The sequence below is a fragment of the Balaenoptera borealis genome (genome assembly GCF_965194805.1).
Source record: "Balaenoptera borealis genome assembly, chromosome: 4".
Taxonomy (NCBI): domain Eukaryota; kingdom Metazoa; phylum Chordata; class Mammalia; order Artiodactyla; family Balaenopteridae; genus Balaenoptera; species Balaenoptera borealis.
In genome coordinates, this window is record NC_138861.1 from 49,465,577 (window position 1) to 49,492,456 (window position 26,880).

The 26,880-nt window shown below is 37.7% G+C and overlaps 1 protein-coding gene across 4 annotated transcripts in view; it reads right to left on the minus strand.

Annotated features, from left to right (window-relative positions):
* The window catches only part of ARHGAP24 (Rho GTPase activating protein 24), a 518,667-nt gene that overhangs the window by 154,281 nt on the left and 337,506 nt on the right, over window positions 1–26,880 (minus strand). The window contains exon 1 of one of the 4 annotated variants that reach the window (XM_082391127.1): window positions 14,178–14,447. The exons of the other annotated variants lie outside the window; for them this stretch is intronic. The gene's annotated coding sequence lies outside the window, so the exon portion shown is untranslated. Of the gene's footprint in view, window positions 1–14,177; window positions 14,448–26,880 lie in introns of those variants that run through there. 4 annotated transcript variants of the gene reach the window in all.

Here is a 26,880-nt window from a genome sequence, read left to right on the forward strand (position 1 = left end):
CTTTCAATCACTAGCCTTGAGATATAAACTTGAATTAGAATACAATAATTAATGAAAGCTTTCTTGCCTGACAATTTGACCTGAAAGTCTGCCCAATAAGTAAACAAAATATAAGAATAAAAAGAGACTGAGGAAAAGTATCAGTGTGGCCAATACAAACAAAGAGCTGTGCAAAGTTATATAGCTCCATCCTATTTGATGTTCAGTGACTCATTTCACACTGTTAAAAAAAAAAAAAAACCCGCAAAGGATCGGCCCTCTCTCCTAGAAGCTGTATTAATAGAGACTCAACCTAACCCATTTCAAGAGTAAGGATTTATGAGTTGCAGGAGACTACAGTGTACTTTGTTTCTCTTTTTTCAATTACTAGAAACATCACTTGTGGGAGAAGTTGCCTCTTTTCTCTGGTCTTTGACCACAAATTATCTGCTAAAAATGTGCAAATATGTAGACATTCAAATGAATTGATAGAGACTATTCTTACTTCTACAGCCACAGTGTCAGGAGAATGTTTTCATCAAGAAACACTGTAGGGACTTCCCTGGTGGTGCAGTGGTTAAGAATCTGCCTGCCAATCCAGGGGACATGGGTTTGAGCCCTGGTCCGGGAAGATCCCACATGCCGCGGAGCAACTAAGCCCCTGCGCCACAACTACTGAAGCCTGTGCGCCTAGAGCCCGTGCTCCACAACAAGAGAAGCCACCGCAATGAGAAGCCCTCATACCACAACGAAGAGTAGCCGCCACTTGCCACAACTAGAGGAAGCCCACGCACAGCAACGAAGACCCAACACAGGCAAAAAAAAAAAAAAAAGAAACAATGTAAATTTTTAACAGACAGACTCTACTGAACATACAGGAATATGCTCTACTGAATGAAGACGTTCTACTGAACAATCATTCTAGATCACATTTGAAAACTAGTAACAGGTAAGTCTAAAATGGAGCTTTGGTAAATAAAACAAAACAACATCCTCTGGGATTCGCTATAGATGTTAAGGCAGCTACTTTTTTTTTTTTTTTAAATGAGAAACAATGTGTTTTAAATTTATTTATTCATTTGTTTATTGGCTGCATTGGGTCTTTGTTGCTGTGCGTGAGCTCTCTCTAGTTGCGGCGAGCGGGGGCTACTCTTCATTGCGGTGCGTGGGCTTCTCATTGCAGTGGCTTCTCTTGTTGTGGAGCACGGGCTCTAGGCGCCTGGGCTTTAGTAGTTGTGGCATGCAGGCTCAGCAGTTGTGGCTCACGGGCTCTAGAGTGCAGGGTCAGTAGTTGTGGCACAAGGATTTAGTTGCTCCGTAGCATGTGGGATCTTCCCGGACCAGGGCTCGAACCTGTGTCCCCTGCATTGGCAGGCAGATTCTTAACCACTGCGCCACCAGGGAAGTCCAAGGTAGCTACTTTTTTTTTTTTTTTTTTTTTTTTTTTTTTTTAAATTTATTTATTTATTTTTATTTTTGGCTGTGTTGGGTCTTCGTTTCTGTGCGAGGGCTTTCTCTAGTTGTGGCGAGCGGGGCCACTCTTCATCGCGGTGCGCAGGCCTCTCTTGTTGCGGAGCACAAGCTCCAGACGCGCAGGCTCAGTAGTTGTGGCTCACGGGCCTAGTTGCTCCGCGGCATGTGGGATCCTCCCAGACCAGGGCTTGAACCCGTGTCCCCTGCATTGGCAGGCAGATTCTCAACCACTGCGCCACCAGGGAAGCCCAAGGTAGCTACTTTAATGTCTTCATTTAGAACATCTTTGTTACATTTGAGAAACCAAATCCAAAAAAAGAAGATACTAAAATCAAATAAGGCACCTAAAATGATCAGCAGTTTCATGTTGGATAAATTGATATATGTTGTCTAATTACATAATTAATGTATCTCTCTGTCTACTTCTACCCTTAATTTATGGGACTTTGTAATATGAATAATCTCCTTTTGATCAAGTGACATGATGGCTTTAAGACTGCTAAGGGCCATTACCAACAAGCTGTGTCTCAATACAAAATCAAATTAATACCTGAACTTTCATTTATAGAGGCTGTATTTCAATAATATTGGTCTATCACAGGTAGGATGTTTATCTCTTAAAAATTTCACACTTTATGGGCTTCTTTCCAATTTGTAAAGCCAAAGTCATAGCCATCAGGTACAATCCTGCTAAATATTCAAAGCCTTGTATACACAACAATTATGAATGAGAAACAAATCATATGATATATAATACGGGATGAGTCATGGCACCTGTGGAGCAGGACAGGCCAATTGCAATGCTTTGTACACGGGGCCACTCTGTTCATCACACCTTGCATAACTGCTGGGCCCAGTGTCCACTCTGAAGCTTATCTTTCTTCATGGCTTTCAATTATACAAGCTCACTGCTTAAAGGCAAGAATTAAAATGCAATTCAGGAAAAAATGATTCTCATCTCCCTTAAGTAATTCTGAACTTGGCCCTAGTTTTCTTTTTTTATCAAAGTTTACTTAAGTTTATTCTGTCATGTGGTTTTTGTTTTTTGTTTTGTTCTGTTTTCTCCAGCCAGATACAGGTCACTGAGTTTCTTAAGAAGGGTACTTTATACCTTCTAAGTTAACTCCAGTTAAAATTAGCGTTTATTTTGCATCTACTTGGTCAACAGAGTGAAATTATTTTATTCTCAAAAATGTTGGAATTATAATCAGGCAAATGCAGGTTTAATGTTTTATCTGCAGTGATAAGGAAGTTCTATGTGAACATAAACACTGTTATCAGGGATTCAAATTTGAGTAAATAATATTGATAAAAGGTATGGACCACTAGAAAGTCTCTATCCTCTGATATCCAAATTCTAATCAATATAGACACTTTCCTCTTTGAGAAAGGTACTTGGAACCAAGGACTATGTCAAATAATACGTTTATAAATTGCTGTTTTTCATATTTAAAGACAATCTGTGCAATTATTTCTACTGAGTCTATCCTGTTTCATTATGATTTCCCAGAGCAATGGGAGTAGCTACCATTTTTAGTTCATTGCTATTGTTGTGTTTCCCCTTCCCTCTGGAATTAAGCATGCATCAAACATTTATTAGATATCATCTAAGGTAAATAGTTGTTCATGAGAACGCCATGGGCAATGCCGTATTGTGGCAACTGACCTACGCTTTTTATTAGAACTGCATATAGACCAGAACAACACAATAAATAAAAGTGAGGAACTCAGTTCAGCCAGAGGCAGAAGCAAGGAGAGGAAAAGCAGAAACATCCAAGGTGTATCCTCCTGTGAATAAAGAAGACAACAGGTACACGGAGACAGCAGGTAAATGGAGGGGGTGTGGAATTAGTGATGGAGGGAGGGTATGAAAAGCATTTTATTTGGTGTATAGCTGAAAGGAACTGTGCCTAAAATAGATCACTTGAGGAAGGACACAATCCCCCCACCCAAAGAGAAGGCACATCTGCAGTAATAATTGTCTGTGCAATAAAAGAGATTTTAAAAACACATTTTAAAGTAGCTATTTTGGCCCATTAATGAGATATTCAGAATAATTACTTGTCTCTCTTGAGAGGCAGTATCCACAGTGGTTATGCACATGGGATCTGGCATCAGATCTGGAATTCTGACTCTGACACTAATTGACATGGCAACATATTTAACCTCTTTCTGCCTCAATTTCCTTATCTGCACAGTTTTCCTCATCTGCACAATTTTCTCATCTGTAATTTATGACATCGTTGTAAGAATTACAAGTGTTTAAGCATGTAAAGCACTTAGGAAAGTGGCTGGCACATAGTAGCAATACATATTCACCATTCTTTCTTGACATTTTTCAAACCCAATAAAGAATGCTAACAGAAAAGATGATCAAGACAATTAAATGATGCCACTAGCACATTCTCGAAGTATGGTTTTACTACTTAATACTTAATATATAGATAAAGCTAACAGATTCAAAATACTAACACTTATCTAGGGACCTAAGCCAAATATAAATCTCAAGAGAAGACGGTACAAATGTTATCAAGAGTTGTCAAATTTCCAGTTACAAATGTTGATCCCCATGTAGGGAAATTTACCAGCAATATTATCCGCAGCATGGCAGTTTCAATGGAATCAGAATATTGTTCATGTTGCATACTTGCTGACATCCTGGATTTTAGGGGAGCAGATTCCTCCTGAGCATATTTTAATCCTGCGGAAAATCATATTTCACTTAAAGTCCCCAACTCCATGAGAACCGTGCCCTCAGAGTTCCTCTCAGGAAGCTGTATTTGTTCCCCTGCTGTTATAAGCATTTGCCTAAGTTGACTCCAGGACAAGTTTAATTATGCCTCTTTTATTTTCAAGTTTTATGTTTCTATTTGTCTTCATGTAACATAGACACAACTTCTGGGTGAATTACATTTTTAGGGGAGCACAAAGACTATGGGACAGAAAAGGCAGAAGTAAGAGAACAAGAGCTCACATGCTTTTAATCACTTAGAAGACGGTGCTATAAACTCAAGTGCCTTTTCCCCTATACTAGGGGACATTTTTTCCCCTCAATGGACCTTATTTCAGGATTAAGTTCTATGACTCAGCTAGCTGAGTCAACTTAAATTGTAGACCAGGTTGGCAGAAAAGAAGCAACTTACACAAGCAAAGTTAAGTGTAGAAGAAATAATTTGAACGTTCTCTATATATGATGATCTTCTGAGTTCACTCCCAAGGGATAATCTACAGTAAAGGAAATTAATGATAATTGAAACTTAACTACTAAAATTATTTCCAGAGATCAATATTCCCTTTATAGATAACTGTGCCATAGCTGTGCTGGAATAATGGCCTATACTTGCTGAGTGCACATATTAATGAGGCTTCTGTGTATAAACACTTCGTTTTTATTCTCCTTCTTGACATTTGAGAATGGGGCTTTTATTCTATGAGCTAGAATAGCTTTTCTCAAATCTTAATGTATAAATGAAACAGCTGGGAATCTAGGTAAATATGCAGATTCTGATTCCATAGGCCTAGGACGGGGCTGAATGATCTGCATTCCTAACCAGCTCTGAGGTGATACTGATGCTGCTGATTCACTGACCACACTTTGAATAGTGTGACGGTAATAAGACAGCCAGTCCTGTACTCTGAATTTTCCTTATCATCACCTTACTTGAGCCAACGTTATGGGTTGAATTGTGTCCCCCTGCCAAAAGATACGATGAAGTTCTAACCCCCTGTACCTCACAATGTAAACTTATTCGGAAATAGAAAGGGTCTTTACAGAGATAATTAAGTTAAAGTCAATAGGGTAGGCCATAATCTAATATGACTCGTAATCCTTATAAAAAGGGGAAATTTGGACACAGAGACAAACATTCACAGAAGGAAGATGATGTAAAGACACAGGCAGAAGATGGCTATGTACAAGCTAAGGAGAGAGGCCTGGAACAAATCCATTCCCAGGCCTTCAAAGGGAGCATAGACCTGCCAACACCTTGATTTTAGACTTCTGGCCTCCAGAATTGTGAGACAGTACATTTCTGTGGTTTAAGCCATCCAGTTTGTCGAATTTTATTACAGCAGCCTTAGAAAAGAAATACAGATATAGTATTAACAACTCTTCCCTGACACCTCTTCTTTCTCCTCCTCTCTGACATATACGGAACATTTCAGTGCACCACTAAACTTAGTACAATGTGAAGAATGTGAGGGCGACATTCCACACACAGATAAGGTAACACAAAGGGGTAGGTCATGTTTTCTTAGGTTTGCCTAAGACAAAAGCTTGGATTGGTCCTACAGTCATTGCAGGTGTTAATCATGAAACAGGTTAAATCTACTGTAGATTTAGTTGTTAGTTGTTGTTCTGTTGTTAGTTCCCCTTAGGAATCAACAAACTTGACGCTTAACACTCAAAGGACATATGCCCAGATTTTTGCGAATCTCTATATTCCCAAATCCTTCTATAGCATATAATTTCCTTCAGAAAATGAAAACTTGGAGTGGCCCCTTAATAACCCTATAAACATAGACCTAAAATAAATTATAAAGGCATTAAAACAATTTTACAAATCACTTTTTTGTTGTTGTTGCTGTTGCTTTATAGCACATTTGGTGGACTCATTTTGACATAGATCATCGGTACTGCCAAATTTGAATTTCATAATTTATTCAAAACTGCTTTTGTCTATGAATTCCCATTTATTTCTACCTCTTCACATCCTTTGTGCTTCATTAGAAGCCCTACAAATAGCTTTTCTTTTTGAAGCCATTTTTCTACAATGAAACAAAGCTGTTCTGTTTTTGTTTTTAAATCACACTATGAGAGTTATTAAGTTTCCAATGAATACAAGTAGAAAAAACAACCCACATAGATTTTTAGAAGATGTAGAAAAGAATGAAGTAAACTAATCTCACTCACTAGCTAAATGACGGGTCCATACAAATCAGTCTCACTCCAAACATTCCTCAGCAAAATGACAAATTACTCAAGACCTTTGCTTTCATTTTAAGAGCGTAAAACACAAGCTTCCAAGATCCATGAAAGTCAAGGGTGTGAAGCTCTTCATTATGATACTTAGCCTTTACACTTCTGAATATAGTTCATCCTATTTTTTATACTATCCATGGGGGTGGTACCACTCCCTGGAGGGATGTTTGGAAAAGCGTAGGAGTGTTTGAGTTTTCACAATAAATGGATGAAGTTATTGGCATTTAATGGGCAAGGCATTGGGAAACTAAATAAAGCAAAGCAAGAGATGATAAATCTTTGCCTCTCACCAATTGCCAACAGCTCCTCTATGTTGAAGGTCTCCTCCCATTTTGACATTTCTTTAAGATTAATGGTCTTTCCAGTTTAGGCTCTGGGTTCACCTCTTGACTTCTACCAGAAACCATGCTGACTTCATATGTCTCTCTCTGTCTCTCTGATTTAACAGGTGTGTCATTCATTCCCTTTGTGTGTTCAAAGATGGCTGGTTTCGTTTCTCACCCCCTCCACTTTATAGACTGTGATAAAGAACATACCATGTAATTAACATATCTGTTCTTCTTGATTTGTTGTTTTATTTTTTGATCCTTGTAGATAAATCTAGCACAGTGTACTTCAGATAGGACATCCTGGAGCTTCTTTTGTACAGCCATCCATTTCCCTCCACCATTATGGTTATGGTCTCACTCCTTCCTTTTCTTTATTCATTCTTCAAACATAAATAAGCACCTGCTCTAAGATATGGTGTTAAGCCTCATGGAAGGAGGGTACGTACAATGATGATCAGATCTCTCTTCTGGGATAGTCAGATTTACCTTCTTTCCTTTTTCATTATTTTTTTCCTTCTTCTCCCTGATAACTTTTCCTAACTTTGAGCCTTTGCCAGATCTAGAAAAAACTCACTCTTCCACAAAATTGTGACAATTCTATTTGCTAAACTACCTCCCTACACATCTATGTTGATTAGCTTTTTGATTATTTCTTACACTAAAAACAAGTTTACATACATAGTTTGTCATTTTAACCTTAATATTTGTGATTTATGCTAATATTAGAGATTTACAAACTGAAGGTTAAATAACTTTCGCACAAACAACTTGTTCATGGATTTTAAAACAGGTCTAGCTGACCCTAGTGCCTGAGTTCTTAATGAATATAAAATATTCCTGATAATTAAAATCACCTTCCTGTGACTGCCAGTGAACTTTATATGCCCTACTTTTAAATCTTAGCATAGACACAGTTGGCCTTCATTCTCAGTGCCATGATTAAATTCATCACGACTGTTTTAGAAACCTGGTTATACCTTCCAAGTTTCCATTAAAAATAAACCAAAAAAAAGTTTAAAAACTTTTCTGGGTTTCTTAGCTAATACAAATCCACAAAGTAGAAGTTCCAAATATAACTAGGTAGTCCTCTGTTATTTTTCAATGCCTGCAGGCTTTTAAAGTGCTGTGAATGTGCCTTAATCTGTTGCTAGGAACACTGCACATTGCTCCAAACAGCCTGCCAGTCTGAGAAACCTAGCGTGAATGACATAAGTGTTTCTTTCATCCAGGTCAGAGGATGGCGTGCAGCAGTATGGGAGGTGATGGGAGGGGAGGAGTTCAGGATAAAGAAATTAACTAGAGGAAAAGGAAGTGACAAAGAAGAAAGAATCCACAGACCCTAAAGGAAAAGCTTTCCAACCGAAGCTCTCCTGCTCCCCACCAAGCACACATCCCTTGAGAGCTTTTGGAATTGGTTCAGTCTAGTCTGACAACAACTCAGAAGGGCCAGGGCACAGCTGAGAGTGTCTCATTCCCTTGTCACACCAATGGAAGTCACAGATCTGAAACCTGCAGATACCAGAGACAGTGAGGCCACTTTGAAACCTCAATCACGTTTCAGATTTGGGAATCAGGAGAGTTAAGAGCAAGAAATCAGTCTATAATTTTTTCCCGATACTTGTCTGGCCCCAGGATAAAATATAAAGCATCAGCTTTAGAATTAAAAAAGAAATTAGTGGTTTACATTTATACCTTCTTTGCTTTCCTTCATCTCAGAAGCTTTGGTGCCTGAAAAGCATAGAGAACGATGGGGCAGATGGTACAGAGGAAGGATCACTTTTGGCACCTCCCTTCTGCTATAACTGCAGCAATTACCGCAAAGCCTAGGCACCTCTCAAGCAGCAGGATGTCATTTCTACCCCTGTTTGTGGCTGCTTAGTGACACGGTGGATGAAGCATCTCCTCTGTTCAAGTCAGTACACCAAAGCTTTCTTCTAGCATGCATGTAGCTTTAAATTTTACATCTAAATCTTTGACTCCTCTAGATTTATTTTGGTGTAAAGGATAAACCTTTTTTTTTTTTCCCCAAATGGCTATCTAAATGTATCAATACCTGTTGTCCACTCAATCATCCTTCCCCCACTATTTTGAAGTCCCACATTTATTACACAATACATTCCAGTGGGAAATTCCAGTAACTGGAATGGGGAAACTAAACATGGACAGTAAGAAAATTCCATTTCCACTGAAACACCATATGCATGATTTCTCCTTTCCCTAATGTTTAAAAATGAAAAGGAGAAATATTACAAGGGAAAGATGCCACATTTCTAAGGTGCCGCTTTCCTTGATTACAGGTTATTTTAAGCACATGTTGATCTATTCTAATTTGATAAATTAGTTATCCTATTCATCTGCTAAATGTTCTTTGATCCCTCTGTGCATTGCTGCTGACTCAAGGAGTAGGACATTATGAAGGCCAGTTTTGACAGTTCAGCTGAAACTGAATTGTTACTCAATTTATATATGTTCCTTGCCACATTATATGTTTGCTTATAAGGGCATGGCTGGTTATGGCTATTTTTAAGTGACAGGAGATTTAGCTTTTGTTTGAGCAAAATAATCAACATATTTTACTCTTCTGAATTTTCTTATTCTGAAAATCATATTGAAAACAGTGTAAAAGGCTCTTAGGGAATCTGAAGAAAATTCTGCCAATGAGTTCAGGTGACTTAATCATTTATTTATTCATTTAACAATTATTTATTAACTTTTGTGTGTCAGAAGATGATTCCAACCAAAGGTGGATGGTGAATGCACAAAGTTAAAATTTCTTTAATAATTCTAGCCTAATTAAGGATTCTATCAGAACCCTAATGTGGACACATTTATTGTTAGACTCTAAATCAAATAATATATAGCTGTGTAGGACAAGTAAAATGTACCTAGTTATTCGGTAGAAAGGATTCAGTTATTTTCAACCCTTTTGCTGTTTTAAAGTATTGAATTTAAAAAACAAAAACAAATGGAACAAAACCTTTCTGGAGATTGCTGGCAGAGGTCCCGGAGTTGATGGAGAGGTACATTTCACATCAAGAGATTGTTGTTCATAGTGAACTAACCATGTGAACACCAAATTTGGCAAAATGATACTAAGTAATCTGTCTATTCCTGTTTGGGTGTATTAGTTTGTATTAGTCATGCCTTTTCATTTTCTATATTTCTAATGCTTTGGCATCTGGGCTTTGCTGACCCTGAAGAGACTGCCCCTTCCAGGGCTAGCCAATTCCTAGAGATAGGAAAGACTAACCCTGAGCATGCCTTTCTTATGCAAATAAACCAATTCGGAGCCCATACCCCAACCAGATCCTTTATCTGGCTCTCACAAGGCTCTCACGTGCTGGGTCACTATCCATCTGCCCTAAACACCTCAGGGCCAGGTACCCAGACAACAAGAGTCAGTCTCTATGCCCCAGAACCTGCTGAAATTATTCGAACTAGCCAGTCCAAAACTTACGTACCCTACTTTGCCTGTTCTTTCCCAAGGAAACCACAATAAAGCCTCTTGCCCATGTTCCCCCCTTTCTCTCTCTGCCTCCTGACCAACCCAGGTGCTTCTCTATGTGGTCCTTCAAGGCATGATGTGTCCCTCCTTTTGAAACTGAGTAGCAAACTATCTTTTCAATGGCAATCATCTCCTGATCTGTTGTTCCCACTATACCTAAATAATTATAAAACCTACATTTTAAAGCAGAGTTCTTAACTTATAAAGAAAAGGAGATACTTCTTTGTAGCTACAAAATAATTCCTTTTAACACATTAATGTGTTCTGATAAGAGTTAACGGTCAAGTGAAACCCCATGCTATAAGAGGACAGGAGTGAGAGAAGGGAAAGCCTCCAGTGTGTTTTATATTTTATCATAAAAATATTCAAAACAGGTTGATCTTGAAAATATTCTATCAGAAAAGAGCACATAGAAGTCTGTTTCTATTGATTTCGATATGTTGGATTAAATTCTTGAACATTCCCTTAAGATCCAATATGCCTGTAACAGGAAACTTTGCCATAATTGTCTGTTGATGGCTTCTTGGTCATTAGAAATATTTGGAAGTTGTAATTACATTCTCCTGAAGTGATTACTCGAATTATACATTGATGAAAATCGTTTGGCTATTAAAATGTAAAGAGTTTAATTGGCTATTAGTATTTCTTGAAAATTCTTTGTTTTGTGTGATAGAGGATGGCTGTTGGAACTGGATTGACACGGGGATCAGGTTTGAAGCCTGCCCTAGTAAAAATAATTTAAAAGTTTAAAAAACAACTTGTATTGGTTGTAAAAATATATAGAATACAGAGATGCACTTCCTTGGAGGTCTGTCACAATCTGTGCGCAACTTCTAGCAACCAGACTCTACCCGTCCTGTTTCCTTCGAAGACACACTGGATTCAAGACAAATGAGGCCAGCCTCTTGAGTGGACTTGTAGAAAAGGTTTTTCATCTCTGTCTCCAGAGAAGAATTGCCTGCTGCCACCTGCTCCTACTCCAGCTGCCAAATTCTTGCAGCCCAGTGGTCCACTAAGGAGCCCAGAGATTGTCTGGACACGCTGTAGCCTCGGAGGAACATCTACCAGAAAAAACAGTCACATCATACAAACTGCCTTCCATGTTTCTTGTCCACAAACCATCCAGGCCTACTTTAGGGAATCTGGAAGTAATAGTTACAAGTTGTGTGAATTCTCAGTACTTCACCTGAATCTGCATTACTTCAGGAGGAGTCATTAGGCAAAATAGAACTTAATTACCTTAATGCTAAGGTAAAAAGACATAAAAACTACGGATACCACTTTAAGCCAAACCCATACCCTACAAATCATATTTAATCTCAATTTACCAAAAGTCTTTGTGAAAGTGTAACTACGTTGCTATGTGCAAACATTTCTTGATAAAGGTTTCCATGCCTGGTAACAGACTAGATGGATAAGAGAGCATGAATAGCAGAAACGCTCGGCAAGATAGACGCGGTCATTGCCTTCCTGGTAGCCGTTTATCAATCCATTCTTTCCCGCTAATCACACCCCATTTCCTGCTCACAGAGTGGGCAGTGATCTCTTGATCTCAGGGGAGGTGGGTCTTCCCCTAGACCCAGGAGATAAATCATAATTGCTTTCTGACCCAAGAAGAGATTGAGTGTAGGTCAAAAGAAAGTAGGTTCAGTAAATTAAGGATTTAGCAAGTTTAAAGTCTAGAGTAAAGTATAAAGCTGAAAGAAGAGAGGGAGCGAGAACACAATGTGCTTAAGAAACTTAAGCTTTTTAAAAAATAAGAGATACTTATCAAATATATAAATGAAGCCTAATCATTTCCTTTAACTAGGAGCCCTTAATTGCATAGAAGTAAATGTGTTTGCACATACTGGCCTGTGCTTTGAGGTCAGTACCTATAATCTCTAAACCCTTTTAAACCTCTTTGTCTGCCACAGTAAGCTAGTTATCTAAAGAATAAATGAGGGCACTATTCAAGACTTTTCTTGGCTGTTACACTGATTGTGGTTCATCAAAGTTTCTAGTCTTTCTGCGTGGAAAGTGACCATGGGTACAGATGGACACACCACATTTGAACACATTGGACTGCACTCATCATAGAGACAGGGATACTCTTGTGTTTATAAAACACTGATAAGAGGCCCTCCACCACCTCTTTTCAGTCCTGGTTATAAAGTCATGTTACACCCTTTTAAAGAAGCAGCCAAATTTTAGATCAAGGCAGCAGAAAAGCCAAGGTAGTACAGGTTCCTATATGGAAAGGCCAACCAATCATGAATTCTTTGTACACCTCAAGTTCCATATCTGTCAAATGAAACTATTTCTATTCTAAACTCACTTAGAAAGCATGACAATGTTAGAGTCAAGTGGTTTCTGCTCACTGTTCCACAGTGCTGTAACATAGTCTGAAAGCAAGAAACCATGAAGTGTATCCAAGGACCTTAGCAGTCCAAGCGTATGTAGCAACAGTTGACATTCTACTTTAGAGGATTAGACTCTTTCTAAACTACATAATTCAAAAGTGGAACAAATAGTTTTCATATCGTATGTTACTTGTTAAGTGTTTGAATAATTTTAATGTTCATTGCATTTTAATACATCTTATGTTACTTTATTAGTTTTCAAAGTCTACCCAAATGAAGACCACTTTTAAATAAAATTTTAAAATGTATATTTAAAAAAAATTCTAATTTATCAATCTAGGCAACAGAACTCAAGACAAAATAAGTACATTCCACAGGTTGAAAACATGTTTTAAGAATTTTTGCTCTTGGCTTCATTTCTGCAGACTCTGAATTTCCTTAAATATTCTATTGTTCTTTCATTAGACTTAAAAATTTGAGCAGTTGAAGTACTTTTCATATTCCATCCCAATTATTCCTCATTTTAATGTATTGTTTTTCCCCTCCCTGTAAAATCTGACAGCTTTTCAAACTTTTGCTCATCCTATTTTTACAGTACCAAATTCCCACGTGTTTTCCTTTTTTAGAGCATGTGTTTCATGAATACAAATCTCTAGTGTATTTATTTAGATATAATAATACACTGTATCTCCGTTATATTTTGCATAGATTCATTAAGTAGCTAACATACAAAACTGGTGCAGTATTAAGGCCTGTTAGCTTAACCAAGAACACATTTTGGATTCCTGTTTTATTCCTAGTAAGCACAGACTCCATGCCCCCACATGCCTTCACAAGTGCACACTGTAGTTGTACTGTCCTTGTGTACACAAAATGCGAAGTTCCAAACTCAAATATGCTGGTAACAAAAGCTTTAGGAGCTGATTAAATTAATGATAGGTACATCAAAATAGAGCAAAGTATTATTTGCTTTTCTTTTGATCCTCAGTTTTTTTTTTTTTAAACACACACACACACACACACACACACACACACACACACACCCCACTGGCCAAGCAGAAGTTTTCATTTTGACAAGCAAAAACACAGAAAACTCCCATGTTACTTTTATCACCAGATTAGGCCCTAAGGCACTCCGCTGTCTCCAAAGTTTCAACCACTAAAACATGAGTGAAGCAAAGAATACACCACAGCAAGTACTCCAAAAAAGAGCAATTCAGATTTATGTCTGAAGCTGTTTCCACATGCTTTCAAATCAGCACTGGAATCCTTTATATGAACAGCTCCATCGTTTGGCAGCAGCAATCAATGAAAGAATCCAAGAAAATTGCACCAAACTGATCACATTTCAGTGTAAGAACAGCAGTACGTCCAATCTGTTGCCATAATTTGGACACCGTGCAGCGCTGAATAATGGATCATGACAAAAAACAAGGGTATAAATAAAACCACACACAGTCTAGGTCCTGAATTTGTGGTGATATCAACACCCCCAAATGATCAAAAACAATCAACAGCAATACCTGGCGATTTGTCTCCAAATTAACAAAAAAGCACCCAGCTCTCACCTTGCACAAACACACACTTCAGTGGTCAGTGACAAATGCAGGCTGCACTTGCAGGCTGGGAGAGGGAGCAGCTGCTCTGTCCTGAGCCTCTTAAAGCACGGTCCAGCCCGGCTCGCCCGCTCAGGTCCTACTCTCTGTTGGTTCGCTGCAGTTTCTCCCATGACTCCATCACCCAGGAATGGAAACTGTTGCCCTCGTCCCGGCACTAGTGGGCTCCCGGCTACTGAGCTCAGGTAAAAATGCTGAGTCCTGCAAGGTCACTACAAGGTGAACAGCGGCAAAAGGAGTGAACAGGGAAGAGGAGGGACCATCCAGGAAAGACTCTAAACTTCAGACACCTTGCCTTTCACAAGATTCTGAAGTCCATAAATCAGAGCTGCAGCAATAGTCAGAGAAGCAGTAAATCTGAGAATCCTCAAATGGCTTGGAGCCAACTGCTAACCCAGAGGCCCTCTTGAAGCAATAATGTCTCTCTCTCTCTCTCTTTTTCTTTCTTTCTCTCTCTCTCTCTCTCTCTCTCACACACACACACACACACACACACACACACACACACACACATACACACACGCACAAACAGACTTCAGTGTGGCTATTCTAATTGCTCAGACATCCTTTTCAAGCCAAAAAGTTTCTGAAAACCCTTTCTCGGTAACACCGCTTAGAGAAAGCTCTTAGAAAATTAAAGTATTTGCCAAAATCAAATAATTCTTTTCAGAACAAAATCATTTCTGGTCCATAAACTAATTCATGTTAATGAAGTCTTGCTTTTTGGGCACATACTTCAATTATGCAACCCCCCCCATATTAAAAAGACAGCAAAGATGTATTTATTTCAGAGATGACTGGCAAAATCAATTAAGATTTCTCATAAAAATTCCTACCATCTTTTTCAAGATTAGTCTTGACTGATGCACATTTTAATTTGGAGAGGTTTCAAGAAGGCCTTTCTTGTCTAAAATATAATCATTCTGCATGTAGATGTTCTAGACAGATACAAACATGTTTATAAATGTTTCCCTGTAAAGTCTCTCTAGGTTTTTATTTCTCATATTTTGGTTTTCCTATCAGAAGTGGAGAAGAAACAATGTTTAAGCTTACCAGAACATTATGAAACATTATTTCTCTTTGTTGTTTATTTTTTTCTTACACGTAAATAATTATGCGCTGAAGTTTAGATTGATTGTATTAACAGGAAATTATTTTTACTCTTTAGCCACCTTCCTTTCCCCTCCTTCTCCAACCATGTAAAATGAGCAACTTATCTAACCTCCTAGGTATCAGTTTTGTAATCTATAAAATGGGGATTTGTTGCCAACATCTGCTTTGGGGCTCCCTCCTGGGTCAGTATGAGGATGAAATGGGACAATGTGTAGGAACAGATGCTTTGTAAACTATAGAGGGCTGGGAAAAAAATGTACTTACTGCATTTTCTGTCCTTCGATTGCCCTAGTTTGGTGCTGGGACTAGTGAATTACTTTCTGTGTTCTCAAGGAGGACTCCTCAGGCTTCATGGGAGAGTGTTTCAAGTGGGCTATAAATAGAGTTCAAGATTGTATTAACTGCTGTCCTCCTGGTGGCAGATCTTGATGGCAGCGACCACATGGCCAGAGTCAGTTAATTGTGAAAAACATGAGCTCTGTCTGGTCTTTGAGGCAGAACAAGACCAGCTGAAAGCCTGGTAGAAGATGCTCACGTGCCTGGCCAGTTTCACGGTTCCCGGTGTCCTGGGTGTACTCCTGTGTTGGAGGGGTTGACCAAGGGGATTAATGAAGGGGAAAGGTTGGGGATGGAATGCCAAGTTCACTGCTGAGTTAACTCAGTAACAACTGCATTAAGGCATTCATGCTAATGTTCCTACCATTATGTATGCATTACTTAGAGATTAGGTTGAGGGAGTGTAAGGAAGGACACCAATGGGGAACAGGAAAGGAACTAAGTATATGAACACCTGTCCTGTGAGACACACAGGGCTGGGAGCTTCATGAATGTTATCTCAGTTAATCCTCATAGTAACGCTATGAGGTAGTTGTTGTTATTCCCATTTATCAATGAGAATAATTTGCCTGCACACTGTTACTGGTGAGTGGTGGAGCTGGAATTACAATCAAGGTCTGCATGGCCTAGAGTCCTGTATTTGGAGGAAATCTGTTGATTTATAACTTTCTCAGAAGAAGAAAAGAAAGTTTGGTTTTTAAATAGCAGGGGTAGGGAAGGCAAGAATGCAAATTACCACAAAACCTTGAGAGTACTTGCTAGGCAAGTTAACTTTTATAAAGAGCAGAGAAATGTTTCGAAAAACAAGTTTTGATTTTTTTAACAATGAAGTCATTGTAGGATACAGAGAAAAAATACAATTTTTGTTAATATGTGCCTATAATTCCTTTTTCTTAATTGTGTCTTGCCTGTCTTTAAGCTGAAGATGTGAGTTTAGAGGTCTTTCTGTATAGTAGAATACCACTTTATTTTATTTTATTTTTTGAATTTTACTTATTTTTTATACAGCAGGTTCTTATTAGTTATCTATTTTATACATATTAGTGTATATATGTCAATCCCAATCTCCCAATTCATCCACCACCACCCCTACCCCGCCACTGTCCCCGCTTGGTGTCCATATGTTTGTTCTCTACATCTGTGTCTCACTTTCTGCCCTGCAAACCGGTTCATCTGTATCATTTTAATTTGCTTAAATTAACAGATCCTTAGGAATGCCCACAAGGAAGCAAGGCAATCTCTTACTATTAAATGCAGAAAAGACATTTTTTTCAACTACAGTTTGGAGTACTGTAGTGGAGTCATAATTTTCAGTTCCCTGAGTCTGAGGGTGTTAATAAAATGCCAGGTCCTTTCTACAAGTTTTATTGGAAAGCTAGAAGCAGAGTTTAAACTGCAGCCCTACATCGTATATGTTTCTGTTCTCCCCTTTTTAAGTGGCATTGCCCGCTAAATGAGAAACCTTGAAATTGTATCTGCAAGCCAGCAGGGCAATTCATACCAAATCCTTCATGTAGGGTAATTGTTCCTGCCTTCAATCTCCCTTTTCCATATTTTTACAATCTTCTCTGAGAATGCCTCTGGCTGATTATACCTTGACTCTGCTTTTAGCACTCCCATCTGCAAAGTGCACCATCCAAAAGCACTTCATAAAACCAGCCTTCTCATCCTCCCCAAATTTAGCCTTAAAAAGAAAACTATAAATTTCAAAGTCTTGCAGCTAGAATCACTTTGTTTCAGATATTTTCATCAGAGAGAGAACTTTTACTGGGCCACTGACTAAATTAGCAATAAGTCAAAATAAATAGCAGAGAAAAAGAATAAAAGCTGGAACTTTAATCACAATTTTTGAAGTTAAATTCCGAATAAAAAACAAAAGCACTAATATCATCCTAAACAGCCAATCAACCCACATAAAAGAAGGTAAGGGGCCTTCAGCTATTGAACATTCATTTCATTGCTACCTTTGCTTAGAATATGCATTTTGACACTCACTACAGTGCCCTTGTTCTATGGCATCATATTTAACTAAAGAGCAAGTTAAAAAAAAAAAAAGAGAGAGAGAGTTACTCTATTGGGAAGCCTATGATGACATATGTAACATATAGCAAAGGGAAAAGCTGTTTTTTCTCATTCCCAAACCCATTTTATTTCTGAAGAAAGGATGAAAACACAACCACAGACAGAATTACTATTATTTTTTTAAATTTAGAAACTACTGTAGTGATCTTTCAACGAAACAAAAATCTACTGACAAAGCTTTCAATTATCTTTCAAGTCAAAAATAATGATAAAGAAAACATAGTTTTGGGCACTTTCTTCCAATTGTTATACTGTCCCATTAAAGCATTTTGTTTTTCAAACACTTCAGCTAGTGTTTGCCTGAGTGTAATGCCACAGCAGAAAAACAGAAGAACATATTGCATCCTCCCTTTCTTTGTCTCAGAAACTTCATTTTGAGATCCTGATTTCAAATCATGTATTGAAAAGAAATTTGTATTAAAGTTTAAATGTATGAGGAAAGCATTTTGAAGCATGGGCCAATATTTGCAATAGGTGAAGAAAGGAAATAAGATGGTCTGGATTTCTATTTGGTTCTTGCTCCCTTGCCCAATGACAATAATTTCCTGATGTGTCCTAGTGGCAGTGTTTAACTTTACACAGATATGGGTCTGGCCTGAAAACCTTAGAATCTTTCCATTTAGGGTGGAACTGGGCTCTCACAGATGTGTAGGATGGAGTCGTTTCTAGTTTTTAATATAATGAGAAAAAAATATTTTTCTAACACATTTTTCCCTGCCGCTCCCTTTGATTTACTTCTTAGGCTTTAGAAAGGACTCCACATGATAATAACTATTAGCCACGGAGAGCAAATACTGTTAAAATATTGAAGGTCATTTAGGGAAAAATGTAAAGTAATCTGAAATGTGTAAGCTTTTAGCATTTCAATCATTTTGTGTTGATGCTGAAAGATATGTATGTCAAGTCTCTTAATCTGTATACAGTCAAACACATGAAATCGAACACTTCCTGAGCAGTAAAAAATTTACTGTATTTTTAAACATAATTTTGTTTTGTACTGAATGGCAAGTTTTTTCCCTGGAGGGAAAAGGATGTTGTTATTAATGCCTTTTCTACTCTATGATGTGAAAAACCACTGTCCTGACTTTACTGAAAGCTTTCCTAAATACATTCAAGTGGTTTTAGAAAAAAAAAAAACAACTTAGGAGTATGAATAAAGAAGGAACAATTCTGAAGATTATCCTTTTGTGAACACAAGGAAAAGAATTTCTGGGCATTTAAAGTCACTTTAAAATGTACCATCAGGATCATTGGAGGTATTTGGAATTTTCGTAAAAAATACAGTCTTGCAGTATAACTGTCACCCCCTTACAGTGTGACAGAACATTATAGTCAGGTGGTCTAAGGAAGAGCTTTCAGCCACCTGGCAGCCTGGGCTGGTGATTACAGCCTCAGCTGCTCTTCCACCAGAGTCCTTCAGTAAGGGCTCCTCTTGGAAGCCTGGGACCCTCTGGAACATGGGTGCTCGTGTTTTCCACCAGTGGGTCCTTGACGGTAAAACCTTCAAAACATCAGTGTCAATGCCTCTTAATGTATCTTAAGTAAATTAAGAAACATTAATATGCCATGGTACAATAAGGACTGAAATTCAGAACACTAGGTTAGAATTTTTAAGATATTACTTTATGATACATTTATAGAGTAAAGCATATTAGAAAATAGTGTGTGCAAAGTTATCTGAATTTGTAATAAATATTTAATATTAGAGAAAATCTGAAAAATAGGCATTACTATTTAATTGTATTTATCTCTCGGTATCATAAAAATTTTATTTTTGATCTATTTTCTAAATATTCTGCAATGGCCATTACTACCATGTAGTAAAAAGAAAGAAAAAGAAAGAAAGGAAGAAGGAAAAAAGAAAAAAAAAAGAAACCAGTAACTCTAGTTCATAATGTTTAGGAATCATTTTTGAAATAAACATTTCAAAACTAACTCACCCATGGTTATAATCTCTGCAAGTGGAAACATTCAGTCTTTAGAATTGTTATTACCATTTCTCTCACCATCTGCATTAAAAATCTTCATGGGTACAGATTAAAAAAAGTAGATGCTGCACTACTATAATATATGGAAAATATAGAGTTGTTGGTTTCACCGGTTTTTAGAATAGAAAAAAGGGAGATAGGGAAAATGCCAGATGTGTATCTGTGTGTACATACTGAGAGAATGGACATGGTACAAATATAAGTACCATGATATACACTCATGAATACATGATCATAGTTTTGGAATCACTACTTATTCCTAAAAGGGGAATGATGAACTAACAGTATATACAAGCAAGAAAATCTACTGTCTTCTAAAAAATGATCTTGCTTTAGGGCATATTTACAGAGATCTCTACTGTGAGGGCAATACAAATTTCTCTGGTGGTAAGCAGGATTCCTAGGGAAGAAACTGCATTGCAGAAGTTACTTGGGCCTTACTTGCACTTTTGTTTGTGTTCTGTATATCTTTCTGATCTAACTAGGAACCAGCTGGTAGAGAACTCAGGTTTACAAGAAAATAAACAAACATCAGTCTGTTAATTAAATGGCAGACTCGGGTCCTCAATGTATGTATTTCTTGGGAACAGCAGTGTTGAGAACAAAGGTCTTGAGGCCAGTCAGGAATATTTGGACTCAGGCTAAGATTCATTCACCTACTAATGTTTTATTTGCTTGCTGAAGTAACATTTGAGGAACTGGAGAAATAGCAAGACCAAATTCACGTACACTGAGCATTTTCCTTTCCAACGGTTAAGTCATAGCCATATGTTTTCCTGTTTAAATTGAAATAAAAATTTCTAACATGCTCATGAGGAGAAACAGGTTCAGCTGAGCAGGGCTATATTTCAAGGGGATGGGTTTGCTCTTTAAACAAAAAGTCAACACAAATAAAATTGGTAGCACACTAAGCTCTTCAGATATTACTGAGCTAGAGGCTCAAAAATATAAAAGTGTGATATTTTCAAAACAACAATCTCCAATAGACTTTAAGGAAAACAGTAAATTCTTTTACTTATTTATATCTTTGTTTGGACTGTCGGTAAACAAATGTATGTGTTTGCATTATTCCTACTCTTTACTCAGGCTACTGTTAGAACTCCAGGGTTATTTTTGGAAGCTGAGTAAAGTTTGAATACACTTAAATTATATATTTATAGAATGAACTAATATCATGGACTAAATTTCATCTTGGTTGATTAAAATATTGAAAAACTCATAATTTATGCATTCATATGGAAATTATAGTAAAAGATCTGTTTTATGGATTCTATTCTATCATGAAAAAAGACAATATTCTTTAATCTATTCAAGAGGAATAATCACATCTTGTCTTCTGTTTAAAATTTAGGACAAGTTTTTGTTTAAATTAAATATCTTAATATTAAAGAAAATGATATCTACAGCCCCCTCAACTATATACTGTATGTGTGCATCTATCCATCTATCTATTATCTATCTACATACATGCACACAGGTATATATGTATTCCAATCTTTATCCATCTGTAGAGTTTTATGTGGTTATTGTCATAGTTTATACATAATTTTTTTTTTTTTTTTTTTGCTCTCATGGGCAATTCATTCTTTTTTTTTTTTAATTTTAATTATTATTTATTTATTTTTGGCTGTGTTGGGTCTTCGTTTCTGTGAGAGCGCTTTCTCCAGTTGCGGCAAGCAGGGGCCACTCTTCATCGCGGTGCGTGGGCCTCTCACTATCGCGGTCTCTCTTGTTGCAGAGCACAGGCTCCAGACGTGCAGGCTCAGTAGTTGTGGCTCACGGGCCCAGTTGCTCCACGGCATGTGGGATCGTCCCAGACCAGGGCTCGAACCTGTGTCCCCTGCATCGGCAGGCAGATTCTCAACCACTGCGCCACCAGGGAAGCCCTATACATAAATTTTTTAATTTATTATTTCACTTTGAATATTTTATAAGCATTTTTCCTTATATCAAGAATCATCAAATGAGATACTGTAAAAACAGCAAAACACTTTTTAAATTGTAAAATATATAAATAAAATCATTATTACATTTGTTATTTTCAATGTTTGAATAATATTCTTTTTAATGGTATGCTCTAACTTATTTGTATATTACTCTATTTGGGGGCACAAACTTGGTTTTCGGGGATTTTTTTTTAGTAAAAATTATACTACTCTATTACTAGGAATATTTTTGTTTTTCTGTAGATTTCTTTTTTCAGTCTTAGAACAAATTTGTAGAAAAAAGGATCACTACGTTAAAAAGTCTACTTTGAATGATAAAAGCCCTGCAGAAAGTAGGCATAGAGGGAACTGTCCTCAACATAATAAAGGCCATATATGACAAACCCACAGCCAACATTGTCCTCAATGGTGAAAAACTGAAACCATTTCCACTAAGATCAGGAACAAGACAAGGTTACCCACTCTCACCACTATTATTCAACGTAGTTTTGGAAGTGTTAGCCACAGCAATCAGAGAAGACAAAGAAATAAAAGGAATCCAAATCGGAAAAGAAGAAGTAAAGCTGTCACTGTTTGCAGATGACATGATACTATACATAGAGAATCCTAAAGATGCTACCAGAAAACTCCTAGAGCTAATCAATGAATTTGGTAAAGTAGCAGGATACAAAATTAATGCACAGAAATCTCTTGCATTTCTATACACTAATGACGAAAAATCTGAAAGTGAAATTAAGAAAACACTCCCGTTTACCATTGCAACAAAAAGAATAAAATATCTAGGAATAAACCTACCTAAGGAGACAAAAGACCTGTATGCAGAAAATTATAGGACACTGATGAAAGAAATTAAAGATGATACAAATAGATGGAGAGATATACCATGTTCCTGGATTGGAAGAATCAACATTGTGAAAATGACTCTACTACCCAAAGCAATCTACAGATTCAATGCAATCCCTATCAAACTACCACTGGCATTTTTCACAGAACTAGAACAAAAAATTTCACAATTTGTATGGAAACACAAAAGACCCCGAATAGCCAAAGCAATCTTGAGAACGAAAAATGGAGCTGGGGGAATCAGGCTCCCTGACTTCAGACTATATTACAAAGCTACAGTAATCAAGACAGTTTGGTACTGGCACAAAAACAGAAATATAGATCAATGGAACAGGATAGAAAGCCCAGAGATAAACCCACGCACATATGGTCACCTTATCTTTGATAAAGGAGGCAAGCATATACAGTGGAGAAAAGACAGCCTCTTCAATAAGTGGTGCTGGGAAAATTGGACAGCTACATGTAAAAGTATGAAATTAGAACACTCCCTGACACCATGCACAAAAATAAACTCAAAATGGATTAAAGACCTAAGTGTAAGACCAGACACTATCAAACTGTTAGAGGAAAACATAGGCAGAACACTCTATGACATACATCACAGCAAGATTCTTTTTGACCCAGCTCCCAGAGAAATGGAAATAAGAACACAAATAAACAAATGGGAACTAATGAAACTTAAAAGCTTTTGCACAGCAAAGGAAACCATAAACAAGACCAAAAGACAACCCTCAGAATGGGAGAAAATATTTGCAAATGAAGCAACTGACAAAGGATTAATCTCCAAGATTTACAAGCAGCTCATGCAGCTCAATAACAAAAAAATGAACAACCCAATCCAAAAATGGGCAGAAGACCTAAATAGACATTTCTCCAAAGAAGATATACAGATGGCCTACAGACACATGAAAGAATGCTCAACATCATTAGTCATTAGAGAAATGCAAATCAAAACTACAATGAGATGTCACCTCACACCGGTCAGAATGGCCATCATCAAAAAATCTAGAAACAATAAATGCTGGAGAGGGTGTGGAGGAAAGGGAACTCTCTTGCACTGTTGGTGGGAATGTAAATTGATACAGCCACTATGGAGAACAGTATGGAGGTTCCTTAAAAAACTACAAATAGAACTACCATACGATCCAGCAATCCCACTACTGGGCATATACCCTGAGAAAACCATAGTTCAAAAAGAGTCATGTACCAAAATGTTCATTGCAGCTCTATTTACAATAGCCAGGACATGGAAGCAACCTAAATGTCCATCGACAGATGAATGGATAAAGAAGATGTGGCACATATATACAATGGAATATTACTCAGCCATAAAAAGAAATGAAATGGAGATATTTGTAATGAGGTGGATGGAGTTAGAGTCTGTCATACAGAGTGAAGTAAGTCAGAAAGAGAAAAACAAATACAGTATGCTAACACATATATACGGAATCTAAGGGAAAAAAAAAAGGCCATGAAGAACCTAGTGGCAAGACGGGAATAAAGACACAGACCTACTAGAGAATGGACTTGAGGATATGGGGAGGGGGTGGGGTGAGATGTGACAGGGTGAGAGAGTGTCATGGACATATATACACTACCAAATGTAAAATAGATAGCTAGTGGGAAGCAGCCGCATAGCACAGGGAGATCAGCTCGGTGCTTTGTGACCACCTAGAGGGGTGGGATGGGGAGGGTGGGAGGGAGGGAGATGCAAGAGGGAAGAGATATGGGAACATATTGTATATGTATAACTGATTAACTTTGTTATAAAGCAGAAGCTAACACACCATTGTAAGGCAATTATACTTCAATAAAGATGTTAAAAAAAAAAAAAAGTCTACTTTGATTGGTAGTTTTTTTTGGTGGCAAAAAACTAGAGTATATTAGTGTTAAAGCACTCCTTTTTTGGGACGGAAGGTGAGTGAATAAACGCATTTACAAGTATTTGTTATAAGTTATTTTGGATACTTTAATCCGTATACCAATTTTCTGTGTTCTTTTGGTTCAAGTTGTTTGTGCAAATTTTGTAACCACGCTTATTTTTATCCCTAGAATAAGGACAAACATTTACCCCAATAAAACATTAGATATAAGCTGGTGTTGATCTCCTAAGTTTTATTTATACATTATAGGTTCTAAGTGACTTCTTATACATTCTGTTTACCGTACATCTATGTCACCCAAAGACCCCAATGTAATTTTTATTTGATAAATTCCATGTGTGGATTCTTTGAAGGTTTCAAAGCACATTGTGTAACATGAAAATAAAAATCATTAAAATAAATGATGGAAGAGAACATCCATTGTTTCCATGTTGCAGTTCATAAATCACTTATTCACTGTAAGAGGCATGTTTAAATTTATTCACATTTTACATTTTATCATTTTAATAGTTACTTTAAAAGTGGTATTTTGGGGACTTCCCTGGTGGCACAGTGGTTAAGAATCCGCCTGCCAATGCAGGGGACACGGGTTCGATCCCTGGTCCGGGAAGATCCCACGTGCTGTGGAGCAACTAAGCCCGCGCGCCACAACTACTGAGCCTGCGTTCTAGAACCCGCGAGCCGCAAATACTGAAGCCCGGGTGCCTAGAGCCCGTGCTCTACAACAGGAGAAGCCACCGCAATGAGAAGCCTGCGCACTGCAACGAAGAGTAGCCCCCGCTCACCACAACTAGAGAAAGCCCACACGCAGCAACGAAGACCCAACACAGCCTAAATAAATAAAAATAAACTACTCATGTTTCTCTAAAAAAAAAAAAAATGATATTTTGATACTCATTCAATATGTTCACATAATTTCCACATTATTTAATCTAGAAAAAAATAGAGTACATTATATCAGTGAAAACAAATGTTAGTCATATGTAAACTTGCTTTCTTAAATTGAGCTTATTCAGCTATGTCAACAGACCACTTTTAAGGAATTATACTTAAACTTGAGGCTGGCTTTTCATTCTATAAGTCTACAATAAAACATATCAGAAGGATATAAAATCTGCATATGCAGAATAATTAACACTGGCATAATTTTGCACTAATATATTTTTCTTATTCACTTTTCTTCTCTCCACCATTGCAAATTTTGACAAGAGAAACTAGAGGAATAAGAAAAATCTTAGCAGCACCAAGAATCAGCAGCAAATGGAGAGGTATCCGTGTCCGGTTCAAGGAAAACTAGAATGGGAGGCAGGGGTACTTTGCCACTTGTTGATGGACAACTTGGATACCTCACTTTCCCTCCCCAGGGCTCAATTGCCTTACCTGTCAAATGACATTCCAATCAGATATTGGATGTTGAGATGACATGTAAACTGAGAATCTAAGAAGTTGTCATTAGATGATAATCTGCACTTGATTTTATGAATTTGGTGTTGATTTTTGTTGATTTTCAAATAAGCTCCATGGCTTTTTCTGCTAGGCAAGTATAAATAATAACACAATATAAAGGCCTATTACCATTGGCTCATACCAATAATTATTCATAAAGCAAAAGATAAAGGAATAGTGCAGATAAACTGAATTCATAAGCCTTTCCGTTCAGCTTTTCAAACTGACTAAATAGTGGTTGTCAAAATATTTCTTCTGGGGGCTTCCCTGGTGGCGCAGTGGTTGAGAATCTGCCTGCCAATGCAGGGGACACGGGTTCGAGCCGTGGTCTGGGAAGATCCCACATGCCGCGGAGCAGCTGGGCCCGTGTGCCACGATTACTGAGCCTGCGCGTCTGGAGCCTGCGCTCCGCAACAAGAGAGGCCGCGATAGTGAGAGGCCCGCACACCGCGATGAAGAGTGGCCCCCACTTGCCACAACTAGAGAAAGCCCTCACACAGAAACGAAGACCCAACACAGCCATAAAGAAATAAATGAACAAATAAATAAATAAATAAAAATTAAAAAATAAAACTCCTCACCAAATCCCCCCCACCCCCATGTAAAATATATATATATATTTCTCCTGATAACCACTTCCCTCCACAAGTCCCATGACATTTCCCACGAAAACAACAACAACAACAAATCTCTATAGTGGCAAACAATCTGTCGTGAAGAGGGCTATTGTGACATCTTGAGAGAGAGGAGAAGACTAGGATGAACAAGTGGGCACAGGCAAGAGTAGAGGCAATAAACATCTCTGCCTCAACAGGGGATCAATAAATGTTTTTAACTGGCTGGAGAGAAGAAAACAACCAGAAGAGAGATTTCACTGAGGAGGAAGAGGACCCACTGTAGGGGAAGAAAGCTAAAAGGGGAGCCCTATTTCTCTCTAATGAAAAGTTATATTACCTAAAACTAGGTTTTGCTTTCTCCCTAAAGTTTCAAATGTTATGGTATTAGAAGGAGGGAGGGA